This window comes from Ascaphus truei, chromosome 5 (assembly GCF_040206685.1).
Source record: "Ascaphus truei isolate aAscTru1 chromosome 5, aAscTru1.hap1, whole genome shotgun sequence".
Lineage (NCBI taxonomy): Eukaryota > Metazoa > Chordata > Amphibia > Anura > Ascaphidae > Ascaphus > Ascaphus truei.
In genome coordinates this window covers 123,259,787-123,277,317 of record NC_134487.1, presented here as the reverse complement: position 1 = coordinate 123,277,317, position 17,531 = coordinate 123,259,787, and the positions used below count along the sequence as shown (strand labels likewise).

At 43.4% G+C, this 17,531-nt stretch overlaps 1 protein-coding gene across 2 annotated transcripts in view; it reads right to left on the bottom strand.

Moving 5' to 3' along the window:
* The window catches only part of SLC41A2 (solute carrier family 41 member 2), a 176,420-nt gene extending 175,667 nt beyond the window's left edge, over nucleotides 1-753 (bottom strand). Inside the window, exon 1 of one of the 2 annotated variants that reach the window (XM_075600575.1) lies at nucleotides 609-753. The gene's annotated coding sequence lies outside the window, so the exon portion shown is untranslated. The remainder of the gene's footprint in view (nucleotides 1-608) is intronic. The other variant, XM_075600576.1, reaches the window with a different exon arrangement.
* Nucleotides 754-17,531: the final 16,778 nt, after the last annotated feature.

The window sequence follows — 17,531 nt, the reverse complement described above, 5'->3', positions numbered from 1 at the left end:
TGTGTGTCCCCAACATTTGAACATGCGACAGTGTGACATTGAGGTGACAGGGTTCTGACCTGGTATTAGGTTTGTCCCCTCGCTGGCATCAGAATGCCTGCCTCCTGGTATATGTACCAGTAACATGTTTATGCCCCGGCAAAGGTAGGTGTAACAGGTCTGTCCCCTGATGTAGGGACAGCTGGCTGACATAAGGATGGGTGACAGGTCTGTCCCATGTATATGGACAGGGTCGACCTCTGATATCAGGAGGGGTGATAGGACGTCCCATGGTAGATCAACATTATCTGTCCCCCTTTTTATTTAGACAAGTGACCGGTTTACACACTGGTGCGTATAAATGTGATATATCCGTCCCCTTTCCATATAACAGACCTATCACCTAAAATATAGTGAGGTTACAGGTTTGTCCCCCTGGTACATCATCAGATTTGTCCATGTGGTATATGGACAGGTGACATGTATGTCCCTCTGATATCTGGACAGGTATACCTATCCGGAATATGGGAAGGTGACAGCGTTGTCCCTGAGCTACTGTATATGCACAGATATATTATCCCTTTGGTATGCTGTATATGGACACGCCTGTGCCTGTCTCCATCCCTTACCTGGACGTGGCTGCGGTCCCCCTGTCCTCTCATGCTCTCTCCCCAGCAGGGTCTACTCGCTGCTCTCCTCGGGTCTTCGTGTAGCAGCGCGCATGCGCAGAAACGCGAGGATGGGGCGGGTCTAACCTGCTGATGTGGCCCTGACGTCACCAGACAAAATCAAGGTTGTGTGATATCCCCACGAGACGTCACTGATCGGAAAGTTATGATGCGGGAATCCCGGGAACTGGTGCAGCACAACTACCGGAGCAGCAACAGTGCAAGGGGGGTGTGTGGCAGTGACCTCATACCGCTGGCTACGGGAATTCAGCTGTTTTACTGCCGTCTGACCCGTTGTATAGAACTTTGTACGGGTGGATCGCAAATGGGTTAAAAACTAATCAGTTAGCTGCTAATTATGTTATTTTGTAGGGATTTCTACAAACGGAAAATGCATTACATGTTTTTATGTCATTATGGCCGAGATGCAGTCAAATAATCAAGACACATTAAATCCATAGGTCAAGCGGGAGAAATTGGTGTTGGCTATTGTGCTCTGGGCAACCTGTAATGACTAATAAACATCCAAAAGCAAAGACGCAGAATCCATTTGCTTGTGAAGGTGACTTCATAAATGTCATGAAGAGTCGAATACACTGTGGCCAACATTTTAAAACATAATTACATTCAACAGTTAAAAAAAGATCTATATGTGCTGAGCAAATTAAAATAGGTTTACTTATCTCAGTTGTTGTCTGATTAAAGCAGCAAAATGCTTAATTGACACCAACGTATTTCAGATGGGTCACAGTTAACTACTAGTTATTTAGACTTCACCTTTACACTCAACTTGACTATTTCCTACTCTAGGAGGTACTTACATTTTCCACAGGGACTCTGGGGAAATGGGCATTGACGTGATATACGTACTGTAGGTACATTGACTTGCTATTAGATAGACTGATAGCCATACAGACCAACTCTCCAAGTTATCAGGAAACCTTGGCAAACATTTTCTCAATACAATAAAACTAAATTAACATTGGAATTAAAAAATACAATCTCACTTGGTCTTTTTATTGGCACAACTGTCTCCTATAACTTAGCCAAATAAAAATAATTATGAACAGGCAACAGTAGGATAAAAAGACACACAGTCTATATAGAGCGAACACATATTATAATTAGTCAGTACATTACACAACTTTATTAGAGAAACCTGATCACAAGATGTATTTCAATATTTACTGTGGCACAGGATTCCCTGCATCACATGATTCATACCACTGCATACAGCATATGACACACCCAGCTTTCATTCTGGAAAAACAAGAATAAATGTCAAGTGTCCAGTACATTAAGCATCCAAAAATCTCTTAAATAATAAAAAAAAAATTGAGTATTAATAATTACCAAATCTTTATTTGTAATCCATTAAAATATATATATATATATATTTAAAACCTCAATATATAAACGGGTACAAGCGCTACATATAAAGGTACATATAATAATCAACTAGTGATTAAAGCACAAACATAATAAAATATTTGAGATTCGCTGCATTCATTCAATAATGGGGATTTGTATATATCAAACTTAAATGTCATACATGTTTAACAAACATAAAAAATATTATTCCAAAAATTCCCATATGTAATGTAGACAATTGCTAATTACCAAAATACCTATGTCTATATGTCTATATACGTGCAGTACTATTCTTCACAGCAGTTTTACTGTTAATCTGTAGATGTGCAGAACAGGGCCGCGGACAGGGGGCATGTGCGACATTTATACTGGCGAAGAGGGGCCCACCACGGTGCTCTGAAACCGGAAGTTAGACATGCTGAAAGTCAGATGCTGGGTACGGCATAGACTGACCCCTCACCCTTGCTTTACCCTTATGACCCACAGGGAGGGGGAAAAGTGAGAAAGTGGAGTGAGAGAGAAGGGGGGCAGTGGGAGAGGGGCAGATAGTGAGGGGGGGAAGCAGACAGTGTAATGCGGGCAGATAACGAGAGAAGGGAGAAGAATGAGAGAGGGATAGATAGTGAAAGGGGGGGTGAGAGAGGAGAAGGGGAAAGAGAAAGCGGGAAAATAATTTGCAAGAGGGGGGAAGAGTGAGAAAATGGGGAAAGTGAGAGGGTGAGAGAGAGGGGGGAGACTCGCAGGGCCATCGAGGGGGGGGGGAATGCACACCTCATCCCCACTCAACAACCCAAGGTCCCGGTGGAGAGTCTAGTTCTGGGCTACGGAGAAGCTGTCGACAGCCCCGGCGCACTAAACGAGCCTACATACTGTAGGAGTTTACTGAAGAAAAGATGTTGCCATCTTCACTTGTTATCTCTGCTAAGACAAAGAAGAAGTTATGCAACATGGCTAAGCACTAGGTGCTAGTAGATACAAAATGTAGCATTCATCTCGAAGCACAAACAACATCAGCAAGACCAAGGTCACTGTCTACATTCTAAAATCATGAAGCAAATATGATTCGAGTTTATTTGCCGTCGATCAGATGAATAATTGGAGTCTATGGAGTGTTTTAATATCATAGTCAAGAACTAAATCTGCCAGATTTGATCTGTTTGCTGATACAGCACGAGATATTGCTGACTCAGCATGGCAACTACTTGCCCTCTGCAAAAAAACAACAGCCTAATTGGCTGAAACTGTCCTGGGGTGTGGTTTCCATGTTATAGGGAAAGTATTACTACTATAGTTTCTAATCTATGATGCAGTACACATGCTGTATCGTGTGCTGATATGTTTATATGCAACACATTGCAGCAATCTCCTGTGAAGCCTGTTAGCTGAATAAATCATCGCTGATTAGAGTATTTCATCTACATGTTTGGTATCCAGTTCATTCACCTTGTGAATAATATAATATTAGGGTACTGTGTATTGATAAACTCAAATGGTGCTTGTGATGGTGTGAGAGACTGATAAAGTCATACAGAAAACGATTACTTCAAGTTATTGCTGCTAAAGGTGATTCTACAAGCTATTAAATCATAAGGTGTACTTAGTTTTTCACACATGGCTTCTCCATTTTGGCTTTATTTTTGTTAAATAAATCATGACACGGTGTAATATGTCATGTGGGGTAAATATGACTGCATTTAATAAAGGTCAAGCCCTGCATTACCCCTACCTGTCAATAATACAGCTGTATTATTAACTTTATGTTCGGTTGGAAAGTTGCAAAGCTGTCTGAGACCTTTCCATGTAACTCTTTTTATGTTGCATTTCTACCCACCAATCAGGGGTGGTCATGTAGACAGTACCTGGCCCTGAATGTTTCAATGTTGTGGGTTTAGTGTGTGAAAAGGTGGGGAGGGAGAACCCTAGCTGCGCTTATAGTGCCCACGACGGCGACGTGACGTCGCTCCAAAACAAAACAATTGACTCTGGCGCGAACGCTTATAGTAAGCTTTGGCCCACTCTTCTTTACAACGTTGCATTGTGTGCTGTCTACTCCTTATATCCTTTTGATATAGTGTAGTATGTTCAGAAAAAAAACACAGCTTGCTGATACTCCTATAGAGTTTACACTCACTCACACTTTAGGGCTGTTCTTTACTGCGTGCGCTTGCTGCGCCATGCGCCCACGCGGCAGCTATAGGTGGCTGAGGTTAGTCAGCCTTTCTATAATGGTGCTGCGTGCGCGCACAGCAGTGTGCGTGGAACCGGCCGGCACGGGGGAAGATGAAGAAAATAATGAATTTGCGCCGTTACCGCCGCTGAAATGTGTGTCTATGTATGTATGTATGTGTGTGTGTGTATGTATGTATTATTAATAAATAATTTATTAACGTATTTATTTATATCAAACGTATTTATAACACACACACACACATATACATACATACACACAGTACCTCACTCCCTCACAGTATACACACAAAAAGTGTGTGGTACGTGCATGCGTTGAGTTTTATGTTTGAACCACTGTAAAATGCAGAAGGGTAAATTGACTCAGCCGGGACCTCTGATGTCAGGATCTGCATCTTTGAGATGGATACTAAACAGAAAAAAAGGTACATCGCGCAGTCTATTTGTCCTCATAGTAAGATGTAAATGGAAATACAGATGAGTACTCACATTTAGAATGTCTTTGGTAATAACATATATTATTGATGAATTTCCTCTGTGAGTAACTATTACTTGGGAGTTTGTACCTGAATGTCTACGTGAAGCCTGCCCTTGTATGTGGAGCGTTATCAACGGATGTGAATAAAACTCTTTGTTTGTAATTTAAAAGTTCCTGGCGCCCTTCATTCTAACATCTGCATAGCTACACCCAGCCTCCATGGATCCAGCACCTTGAGAAAGTAGGAGACACTGAGCACAGTCATGTAAATAGTCTATCTAATGTAAACTCCTTTAGAGCTGAGCAGGGAGGGTTACTTATGATACGAAATGCGTGTCGGTCACGTCACTGATGTCATTGAGTCAGTGTTGCCACTCCTGGGAGGTCTGATCAGCCGCTTGGAGATTCCGTGTGTTTGCTGCAGACCTCAAGGAGCACTGCTGCAATCCCATTACCTGGCCTCATTCTAAACATTATCGATTGTAGGGGTTATTATAGTACAATCTTTTTACTTAAATTGGAGATCGTACCTGAAACGTAAGCATATTGATTCTGATTAGGTACCATCGCTATCTTTATCTAAACACTCTTTCCTCTCTATCTGTATTTACTGTCCATGTTATCTCACATAGCATTGATAGACCGTGCAGACATCTAAGCTATATTTAAGTGCTGCAGGATAAATTGAGGCATTAGTGAGGTTGGATCTAGACTTTCTGGGCACTATTTTCCCCATTTTTTCTAATTATAGATATAATTGTGGTAACAGTCTACTTTAGAAATGAATCTAAACTGCTAATTATACTGAGACTGGGTTACCTCATTAAAATTTCCGTTGCAATAAGCAGCTACACTGCTGCTACTTGCTTAACCACACCTGTGGTGATATCCTATTCTTTACATTGCTGAATATATTAAATAATGCTGATCTAATTCAGAATCGATGCACATGCTGACAATATTGTAAATATATTTTAGGTTTGATTAGCAATTTGCATTATTGAGTTCTCTAATCATTCACTTTTTTCTCTCAGGACTGGGTTTAACATGGTTTTAATCAGTTTTGTTTTATTTTTCATTCAATTCATGACTTTTATTTTTTTATTGATCTTTCATAAAATATTATGTTTTAACTTTACCAATTATCCTTACACTATGTGGTTTAGCGTGCAGTAAACAGAGCCGCCTTTCTTTCTCCCACGTGATTATATATTTAGATTTCTGAATGCACCTTTACCAATCACTTAGAAGTTATTAGTAGCTGAGCAGGAACTGCTCCTTTCATCATTTTTCTGTCCAGGAATAAGACATGAGAGCATAGGGTGTTAAGAACCCCCAGAGGTTAAACAAAGCTATCATTCAAACCTAAATCTGTCTTCCTACAACTGGCACACCCTCTCCAGTGAAGCAGAACTACAAGAGCGGGAAGATGAACTTGAAAAGCTTTAAATGGGATATTGTTGGCCTTAGTAAAGTGTAACCCCTCGCACTTACCTCAGACTAACACCTACTGCTGAGGCATTAGCCCGAGTTCTCTTTCTATATACGTTACCCAACACTTGGCCGAAGGTCAGACAAAGGGAGGCAGACTACAGTGATATTTATAGCACAACAGTATTTATAAAGTACTAGCTGATATACCCGGCGTTGCCCGGGATGTAATTTTGGGGGGGCGGGCGACAGGGTTGGGTTTCCCCCCCCTTGACAGCTAGGTGGGTGACTCAGTTGACTGAGTGTGTGGGTGGATGGGTGACTGAGTATCGGTGACTGAGTGGGTGGGTGGGTCGGTGACTGAGTGGGTGGGTGACTTTGGGTCGGTTTGACTTTGGGTCGCTGGGTGGGTGGGTGACTTTGGGTCGCTGGGTGGGTGGGTGACTTTGGGTCGCTGGGTGGGTGGGTGACTTTGGGTCGCTGGGTGACTTTGGGTCGCTGGGTGGGTGACTGAGTGGGTGGGTGCTGAGTTGACTGGGGGAAAGTGGGTGACTGGGGGAAAGTGGGTGACTGGGGGAAAGTGGGTGACTGGGGGAAAGTGGGTGAGTGAGTGACTGGGTGGGTGTGTGGGTGACTGGGTGGGTGACTTTGACTTGGTGACAGTGGGTGGGTGGGAGACGGTGGGTAACTGGGTGACAGTGCGTGGGTGTGAGACGGTGGGTGACTTACATTGACCGGGTGGTGTTTTCTGGCGGCAGACGGTTCCCCTCCTGGCACGGATATCCCCATGGCATCAGGCTGGGGCAGGAGGTGGGTTCGGAAGCTGGCGGGGGGCAAGAGTGGCAGGCTGGGGCAGGAGACCCGCGCCATGTGAGGGTGAGTGCAGGAGGCCCGGCCCGCGCTTCCCCTCCGTCCGGGAGCGCACGTGATAGTGCGTGCAGGAGGCCGGGGGAGTGCAGGAGGCCGGGGGAGTGCAGGAGGCCGGGGGAGTGCAGGAGGCCCGGCCCGCGCTTCCCCTCCGTCCGGGAGCGCACGTGATAGTGCGTGCAGGAGGCCGGGGGAGTGCAGGAGGCCGGGGGAGTGCAGGAGGCCGGGGGAGAGCAGGAGGCCCGCCCCGCGCTTCCCCTCCGTCCGGAAGCGCACGTGATAGTGCGTGCAGGAGGCCGGGGGAGTACAGGAGGCCGGGGGAGTGCAGGAGGCCGGGGGAGTGCAGGAGGCCGGGGGAGAGCAGGAGGCTGGGGGAGTGCAGGAGGCCCGGCCCGCGCTTCCCCTCCGTCCGGGAGCGCACGTGATAGTGCGGCTGGGGATGTTGCGGAGCGTGCGGGTTTGGGGGAGGTGGGGGAGAGAGTGAGGGGCACCGGGAGAGGGGGAGAGGGGAGAGGGTGGGGGGAAGGTGAGCTGCGGTCGACGGGGGAGAGTGAGGCCAAGCAACAGTGTGTGTGTGTGTGTGTGTGTCCCTTTGGCCCGTCACTCCGCCTCAGGCCAATGAGAGGTGTGCGGGGGCGGGCGGGCCAAGGGACCAATGAGATTTCCCCTAGGGACACAGGACATCCAGACAAGCATACAGTGCTTTCACTAATATAGTATAAGAATAAGCAATAAAAACTCAAGTACTATATAATACTCAAAAGAAGGATCATTCCATGCATGCACACTATATTTGAACATAACACCCCTCCACTAAACGCTGCACAGGTGTGTGTCAGAGTCCGAACCTGTAGCCACCCAATCCTAGGTATAAAGGCCTGTCTAATGGTGCCGACACACCGCTGGAGCTCTTATTTACTGTATAATGTGGCAGGCCTGTACTTTGCAAATACTTCAATACCCCTTTACTTGGCTTCCGGTGAGGATCCCCTTGATTGCGCTGCCTGTCTCCTGGTGTTATAAAGATGTCTCTCCGCTTGGCTTCCGGTCTCGCAATCTTACACGGCTTCTTTAAAACAGCATCCGTTACTCGTGCAGATCGCGGCCTGGCTCCTAGTCTCCACCAGTCGGTCCGAGATTCCTTAGGGTGAAGCAGCTCTACCCCCACGTGCACCGCCAGAGCCTCTTAAAGACTCTTCTCTGTAAGGATCGGGCAGTCACGCCGCCCACGGCGCGCTCCCCACTCACCTCAGCTCTCCGCTACCGCCGCTGACATGGACACCGCTCCGTCGAGGACTGTTCCGCGGGCGACTCGCTTGCGCGTACCCCGCTCCAGGCTTTATGCCTTCACTACTGATGTGCATTCTCGCGCCGACATCGAGGGTGCGCGTTTGGCGCGCAGGTCCCTCCTCCTCAGGAAACTATCAGGAATACTTACCTCACCTGATTCCTGCTCCGGATTCTCCAACCATGTCCCTCGCTGCTGATGCACCTCCACGCTGCAGGTTCCTCATTGCTTGCTCGCTCCTACTTATGCTCAGCTGCCCCACTGGCAAATTGGCTGAGCATAATTCAATGTTCCGTTGTGTTCATTGCTTCCAAGCCTCGCAGTTTTGTCTTGTTCTTTTGTTCACAGCTCTCTGTCATTGACCCGGCTTGTTTTGGACTCCGCTCTTCTGTACTCCTGACCCCGGCAAACTACAACAATCCGCACCTCTCCAACCCTGACCACGGCATCCGTACAACAACCATTCTCCTCTCTCCAACCCGGACCTGGCTAATAGTACCTGCAATGATCCATACCTCTAACCCAGACCCCGGCAAGTATATCGATTATCCATACCTCTCCAACCCCGACCCGGCTACCTCGACCAACCTAAACTCCAGACGCACCCACGCGGCTGTGGGTGGTGATTATATCCATCTCCACTTCGGCCCCGCGGTCATGCCTTGTTTGTGGTGGGCACATCGTGACAGTATCCTCAGCCTAACAAACATGGACCCTGCCGAGGAGGGGCCAGTCTTGAGCATGCACGCCAACATGTTTTGTAAAAGAGATAAATATCTTGAACAGAACGACCGACGTATGGTTCTCAATTCGTTTCAAGGTTCTGGCACTCATTTTCGCAAAGGATGGGCATCTCTTTACATTTTTCTCCACATGTCGGCTCCACTCCGTCTTCTGAGCGCCTTTCAATATGCCGAGCATGTCCAGCAATGTCCTGTTGAATCGCTCCAGCAGAGCGTCACCCTCCAGATGGTACAGAGTGGTCCGAGACTTGGTGATGTCCAAGATATTGAGTAGCTCCCGGATTAGTTTGCTTTCAAAGTCCCGGCCTTGATCGGAATGGAGGCGGTTGGGTAGGCCATAATGCACAAAGTACCTTTCCCATAGAATCTTCGCCACCGTGATGGCTTTCTGGTCTTTGGTCGGGAAGGCTTGTGCATATCACGTGTAATGTTCCGTGATGACCAGCACGTTACAAATACCTTGGACATCCGGCTCGATGCACAGGAAATCCAAGCACACCAATTCCATGGGACCCGAGCTCTTTAGGTTGGCCATTGGGGTAGCGTCTTGCATTTAATACACCTGAAACACCGCAGACAGTATCGTTCTACCGCTTCACGCATTTTTGGCCAGAAGAAGTGGTCTCTGACGTGTCCGAAATTCTTTTCAACTCTGAGGTGTCCATGCTCATCGTGCAAGACTTTCAGGACCATATGCTGTAAGTTCCTGGGGAGAACCAGTTGTCGTCGATCCGGGTGGTTGTGATATTGCACCAACCGGTAAAGTAGCCCATTGTCGATATTGAACTTATCGACTTCTCGCATGAGAATGGTGACCATGTCGCTAGGAGCACGTTTCAGGATTGCAGGCTTGTTTCTATGGACAGCTTGATGGATGAGGTCCGCTATGAAGTCCTGGATCTGGTATTGGACCATATCCTTCCACGCTATGATTTTATCGTGGGTGATATTCATCCCTTCTGGATCACAGTAAGCGGCAGGGATGGCCCTAGATTGACATCCTAAGGAGTCCGTGACCCTCAATTCTGAGAAGGCCACCCTATCTGCTAAGACAGCAGCCGTGCTGCACATGGCTCTCATCCCTGGTCCCGGGATCTCTTCCCAGTCGTCATCGTCGGGAGTGGAGCTCAGCCCTTGTCGTCGGGATAGGGCATCTGCTCCTATATTCAGCGTGAACTGGTAATTTGATAACGCTGCCAGACATCAATGGCCAGTAGAATCTAATTTGGCTGTTAGTATGTAGGTGAGGGGATTGTTATCCATCCTCACTTCGAAGGATACGCCATACAAATAATCATGGAGTTTGTCCACAATGGCCCACTTGAGGGCAAGGAACTCCAACTTATGTACCGGGTAATTTTGCTCGCTGGAGTCAAACTGCGGCTGATATAGGCTACAGGTCGGAGCCCCTCCGGGTGCTTCTGGTGCAAGACTGCACCTAAATTGTTAAGACTCGCGTCTACATGGAGGACATAGGGCTGTTACGGATCAGCATAAGCAAGACAAGGTGCCTTGGTTATACTCCTCTTCAGGCCCACAAAGACCCATTCGCATTCAGTCGTCCATTTGTCACCAAATGGTTGTCTAGCAGAGGTGGCCTTTCACCCGGTATCTTCAGGGTATATCTTGAGGAGATTATTTAGAGGCTTGGCCTTACTGGAATACCTTTCCACAAAGCGATGATAGTAGCCACAGAAGCCGAGGAAAGAGCGTAATTCCATGATATTTTTAGGTCGCAGCCAATTCACCACAGCCTCGACTTCGGCCGGATCAGTGGCGATTCTATCGGCAGACACAATGTGTCCCACGTAGGTCACCGACGTATGACAGAACCGGCATTTGTCGAGTGACAGTTTCAGGCTCTCTCGCCCCAGACGGTCCAGCACTTTAAGCAGCCGTTCTTCGCGTTCTTCCAGGGTCTTACCGAAGACATTAATATCGTCCAGGTAAACCAAGCATTCCTGAGTATTCATGTCTCCAATGGTTTTCGTGAATAAGTGAATATAAGGCGCTAACAACTTAAATACATATAATAGTGATACGTGCAAGTGCAATAATAATAAATATTAGTGCTCTAATAATAAGAAACCCTGCTCAAACCCTCTGGTAGAACCTGTTTCCAGGGTTCCAAGTAGAAAGATGTGTTTCAAACAATCCAGGAGGAGCAAAATATAGGGAAATAAAAAACAGAAAACAGTGCAAATTTAAGTGCAGACGTTGAGACTATGATGAAATATTAATGACGATATCTTGGCTCTGCTGGTCTATCTACTTACAAGATGTAAGTGGTAAGCATGCAGTTGGCAGATTGGGCTGCCACCCCAGGTAGTATCTGTGTATTTGTGGATATCCCTCCAGGCTTATCTCGTCAGGGTAACCATGGTATACATAGGGAGGAAACAAAGCTACATAGCGCGATCTGTCTTTCCAAAAACTTTATAAAATGAATATGAACATATAAACATATAAAATGTGCACTTACAATGTGCTAGAATTAAAATAGCATTTATCACAATCACAGTGATTCTAGGGGGTTTAATCCGATCTCACCGCCTCCTCTCTGGCTCAGGATATCAGCTGTCTGCAGCCTGGAACGCTCAGCTCCGTTTCTCCTCCGGCGCGTGTGACGTCACTGCTCAGTGGAAGGTACAGCTACGGATCCCTCACTAGACCAAAACACCACTCTACGCGTTTCGCCCAGCTCAGCAAGCTGTCAATGGCTTCGTCAGGAGTGTGTGAGTTGTGGGGTTAATGAATGTCCTTTTATACCCTCTCTGTTCTAATTATACAATCAATACAGACAATTACCTCAGCGCTATGGTATCCAATCTATACATGAGTATTCCAATTGGGATATCCATATTACACATAATACATACTTTGATTCTTGATGAAACATCATTTTCATAGGAGTTAATCTTTATATAATGTTATCCATCTACAGGAAAATTGTATCTATTCAGCACTTAGAGTATACACATGGAGTATCCAGTGCTATTTGATAGTATTTTAATTTATAATTGGCAATTTGCATTTTTGTAAAAGGAAGTTTAGGCTGATTTCTTTTAAAAAGAGTTTCTTTGAGACTTGTGTTGGTCTCTAAGTCTACAATAGAAGCTGCATCACAAAAAAACGGGGGGGGGGGGAGGAGAGGGGGAAGGTTTATTTTAGTTCAGGAATGAATGCATAAAGTCAGCAATTGATACTGGGCAGTTTTAACTTATATAATTGGATAATTCAAGTTACTGCTATTATCTTGCAGTCTGATTTATTGTGACCCAATTTATGTTCATGTCAGTATTATTTTCATTATTATTTCAACTAACTAAATTACTTAAAATCTGCTTCTGTGTAAATAATCCCAAACAACAATACAGATGATTCTGGGATGATTAAATTCATATCTGATGTTATATTTAATTGGTTTTAATGCTAGCTGACATTTTAGAGGGAAAACTCAAGTGGATATTACTTATAAAGTAATTAAGCTCTTAGTGCTTATTGTATAATTTTTAGTGTTTATAAGTGACTACAAATTTGGGTGGAAAATGACATTTCATTTACATTATACATATTTATGCAATCTATATATTTTTTGTATTTTTTACATTTTTTTATATTTTTTTTTTTGAACATCAGTTCTCAATACATGTTTTTAACACAAACGCAATATACAACAGGACATCTATGTTCTACTCTAAAGATCTATAATGATAGAGACTCTTACACATTCCAAAGCATTTTTATACATTTTTATACATTATGTCATATCAAAATGGTATTATGCAATCTCTAGCTATCAGTGCTAATACACATAGTGTGATGTCACTATCTGAAAACACACGCAGATAGGATATATTGAGCCTAGAAGAGAGGAAAAAGAAGAGGCAAAAAATGGGGGGGGGGGGGGAAGGAGATTACATTCAGTTAGATGGTCAGACTAAGAAGGGTGTCAGATCTAATTCTGCATTCAGGCCCTTTGGTGTCATGGTTTTTAAGCGGTGGATCCAAAACGCTTCCCTTCTTAGTAATTCTAAACCTCTATCGCCTCCCCTCCAATGTGGCAGAACATGCTCTATAGCTTGATAATGCAAGCCTGTCGGTTCCCCAGCATGGAAGTCAGAAAAATGTTTTGGAATACTGTGATTCTGTAACTTCCTGTGAATCCCACTAACATGTTCCAATATTCTCGTCCGTACAGGCCTTATGGTCTTTCCAACATATTGTAACCTGCAGGAACATTCCAAGATATAAACCACATGGTCTGTCCTGCAGGTTATGAAGCTTGATATTTGGAAGCTTTCGCCTGTAACGTTTGATACGAACTGGTTTTGGTTAGGTGATTTGAACCGGCAGGCTGTGCATGTCTTGCACCCATAAAACCCCTTTGTATGTAGCCAACTATTATCTGTACAGTTTTTTTTGTTTCTCAGAGCACTTGGTGCGAGTTGATCTTTGAGATTCTTGGCTTTTTTATATACTATACTAGGTTTATTAGGGATGACTGGGCCTAAGACAGGATCATTTTTTAATATATCCCAATGTTTAAATAGGATTTTTTTGATCACATTTGCCTCTCTATTGTAACCCGTAAGGAAGGCATATTCAAAGTTCCGGTTTTCCTTTTTTCTCTTATCTTTTACTTTCAATAGGTCAGATCTATTCATATTCCTAACTTTTTCCCTAGCACCATTTAATAGTTCCTCATTATAATTCCTCTCTAGAAATTTGCTCTGGATCCTATCTGACTGTGTTTCGCACTCTTCTACATCGGTGCAATTCCTTTTAATGCGTATCAGCTGACTTATTGGGACGTTGTCCATCCAATTAGATAGATGGCAACTGTCTCTCCTGATGTAGTTGTTTTTTTCAGTGTCTTTGAAATGTGTTCTTGTCTTTAACATTTTATTTTCAACATAGATGTTTAAATCTAAATAGTTCACCGCCGTGTTGCTCCACTCATTGGTGAAAGAAAGATTGCATGTGTTTACATTCATATTGTTCAAAAATGTAATGAGTTTGTCTTCTCCCCCACTCCAAATAATAAAAATATCATCTATGTAACGGCGATAGGTGACAAGATCCGCGCCCAGCTCGGTATCACTCCAGATGTTGTCATTTTCCCACTCTGCTACAAATAGGTTTGCGTAGCTGGGCGCAAATCTCGTCCCCATCGCCGTTCCACATTTTTGCAAATAAAAATTGTCTCCGAACCAAAAATAATTGTGCTCTAATATGAACTTAATGCTATCTACAATGAAATTAACTTGTGATTCTAATAAAGTGTCATCTCCCTGCAGGAACCCTTTCGTGGCAGCACATCCCTGATCATGCTGTATTACTGTATACAAGGATGCGACATCGCATGTCGCTAAGATAAAGTGATCTTCCCATGTCACATCCTTTAACACATTTAGCAGATCTGTTGTATCTCGCAGATACGATTTCTGTTGGGTCACAAACTTTTGCAAAAAGGTATCTATATACATTGAGAGGTTTGCGGTTAGCGAGCCAATCCCCGAGACAATTGGTCTGCCTGGGGGATTGACTACGCTCTTGTGTATTTTTGGCAGGAAGTAGAAGACGGGCATCCTGGCTTTTTCCTGATACAAGAATTTATACTCTTTTTCATCCAGGATGCCCGCCTCCCTTCCTCCATCCAACAGTATTTTAAGTTCCTCTGTATACTCCTTGATCGGATTGGAGGGTAGCTTACTGTAAGTATTAATATCCCCCAAAAGTCTTAGTGCTTCCTTCTCGTAGTCTAGTTTATCCATAAGGACGATACCACCTCCTTTGTCTGCCTGTTTGATAATGAGGTTTTCCCTTTCTATTAGTTGTTTTAAACCTTCTTTCTCAGTTTTAGTTAGATTTTCAGTTTTCCTTTTGTTTGATTGTGTAATGTCTTTTTTAATCAAATCATCAAAATCTTTGGTAATCATTTGGAAGAAAACCTCCAAATGATTACCTGAAGCGAAGTGGGGAAAAAAAGAGGATTTAGGCCTCAGTCCTGTATGGATAAATTGTCTCTCCTGTTCAACTACAGGGGGCACTGTTATATTCATTATGGGTTCGGTATGTTTACCTAAAAAATATCTTTTTACAGTCAGCTTCCTTAGATACCGATTGGCATCTATGAATAAGTCAAAATTGCTGTGCCCTTTCATAGGCGCAAAGGATAGACCCTTGGAGAGAATGCTTTTTTGTGGGTCAGTAAGAGTTACTCCACTTAGATTGAATACATTATTCATTTCTATTTCGTATTTCTTTTTTCTCTCCCTTTTTCGTCTGCCTCTCTTTCCTCTGACAGTCTTCCTCTTTTGTTGTTGCCGTTTATCCCTTTCTCTTGTCTCTGCTGACTCTTGTTCTTCCCTCCCCATAAAGTGGAAGGGCCCTCTCCTACATCTAAAAAAGAGGGGGAATCTGTATTTTCCCCGTACAGCATGATCAGGGATGTGCTGCCACGAAAGGGTTCCTGCAGGGAGATGACACTTTATTAGAATCACAAGTTAATTTCATTGTAGATAGCATTAAGTTCATATTAGAGCACAATTATTTTTGGTTCGGAGACAATTTTTATTTGCAAAAATGTGGAACGGCGATGGGGACGAGATTTGCGCCCAGCTACGCAAACCTATTTGTAGCAGAGTGGGAAAATGACAACATCTGGAGTGATACCGAGCTGGGCGCGGATCTTGTCACCTATCGCCGTTACATAGATGATATTTTTATTATTTGGAGTGGGGGAGAAGACAAACTCATTACATTTTTGAACAATATGAATGTAAACACATGCAATCTTTCTTTCACCAATGAGTGGAGCAACACGGCGGTGAACTATTTAGATTTAAACATCTATGTTGAAAATAAAATGTTAAAGACAAGAACACATTTCAAAGACACTGAAAAAAACAACTACATCAGGAGAGACAGTTGCCATCTATCTAATTGGATGGACAACGTCCCAATAAGTCAGCTGATACGCATTAAAAGGAATTGCACCGATGTAGAAGAGTGCGAAACACAGTCAGATAGGATCCAGAGCAAATTTCTAGAGAGGAATTATAATGAGGAACTATTAAATGGTGCTAGGGAAAAAGTTAGGAATATGAATAGATCTGACCTATTGAAAGTAAAAGATAAGAGAAAAAAGGAAAACCGGAACTTTGAATATGCCTTCCTTACGGGTTACAATAGAGAGGCAAATGTGATCAAAAAAATCCTATTTAAACATTGGGATATATTAAAAAATGATCCTGTCTTAGGCCCAGTCATCCCTAATAAACCTAGTATAGTATATAAAAAAGCCAAGAATCTCAAAGATCAACTCGCACCAAGTGCTCTGAGAAACAAAAAAAACTGTACAGATAATAGTTGGCTACATACAAAGGGGTTTTATGGGTGCAAGACATGCACAGCCTGCCGGTTCAAATCACCTAACCAAAACCAGTTCGTATCAAACGTTACAGGCGAAAGCTTCCAAATATCAAGCTTCATAACCTGCAGGACAGACCATGTGGTTTATATCTTGGAATGTTCCTGCAGGTTACAATATGTTGGAAAGACCATAAGGCCTGTACGGACGAGAATATTGGAACATGTTAGTGGGATTCACAGGAAGTTACAGAATCACAGTATTCCAAAACATTTTTCTGACTTCCATGCTGGGGAACCGACAGGCTTGCATTATCAAGCTATAGAGCATGTTCTGCCACATTGGAGGGGAGGCGATAGAGGTTTAGAATTACTAAGAAGGGAAGCGTTTTGGATCCACCGCTTAAAAACCATGACACCAAAGGGCCTGAATGCAGAATTAGATCTGACACCCTTCTTAGTCTGACCATCTAACTGAATGTAATCTCCTTCCCCCCCCCCCCCCCCCCATTTTTTGCCTCTTCTTTTTCCTCTCTTCTAGGCTCAATATATCCTATCTGCGTGTGTTTTCAGATAGTGACATCACACTATGTGTATTAGCACTGATAGCTAGAGATTGCATAATACCATTTTGATATGACATAATGTATAAAAATGTATAAAAATGCTTTGGAATGTGTAAGAGTCTCTATCATTATAGATCTTTAGAGTAGAACATAGATGTCCTGTTGTATATTGCGTTTGTGTTAAAAACATGTATTGAGAACTGATGTTCAAAAAAAAAAAAATATAAAAAAATGTAAAAAATACAAAAAATATATAGATTGCATAAATATGTATAATGTAAATGAAATGTCATTTTCCACCCAAATTTGTAGTCACTTATAAACACTAAAAATTATACAATAAGCACTAAGAGCTTAATTACTTTATAAGTAATATCCACTTGAGTTTTCCCTCTAAAATGTCAGCTAGCATTAAAACCAATTAAATATAACATCAGATATGAATTTAATCATCCCAGAATCATCTGTATTGTTGTTTGGGATTATTTACACAGAAGCAGATTTTAAGTAATTTAGTTAGTTGAAATAATAATGAAAATAATACTGACATGAACATAAATTGGGTCACAATAAATCAGA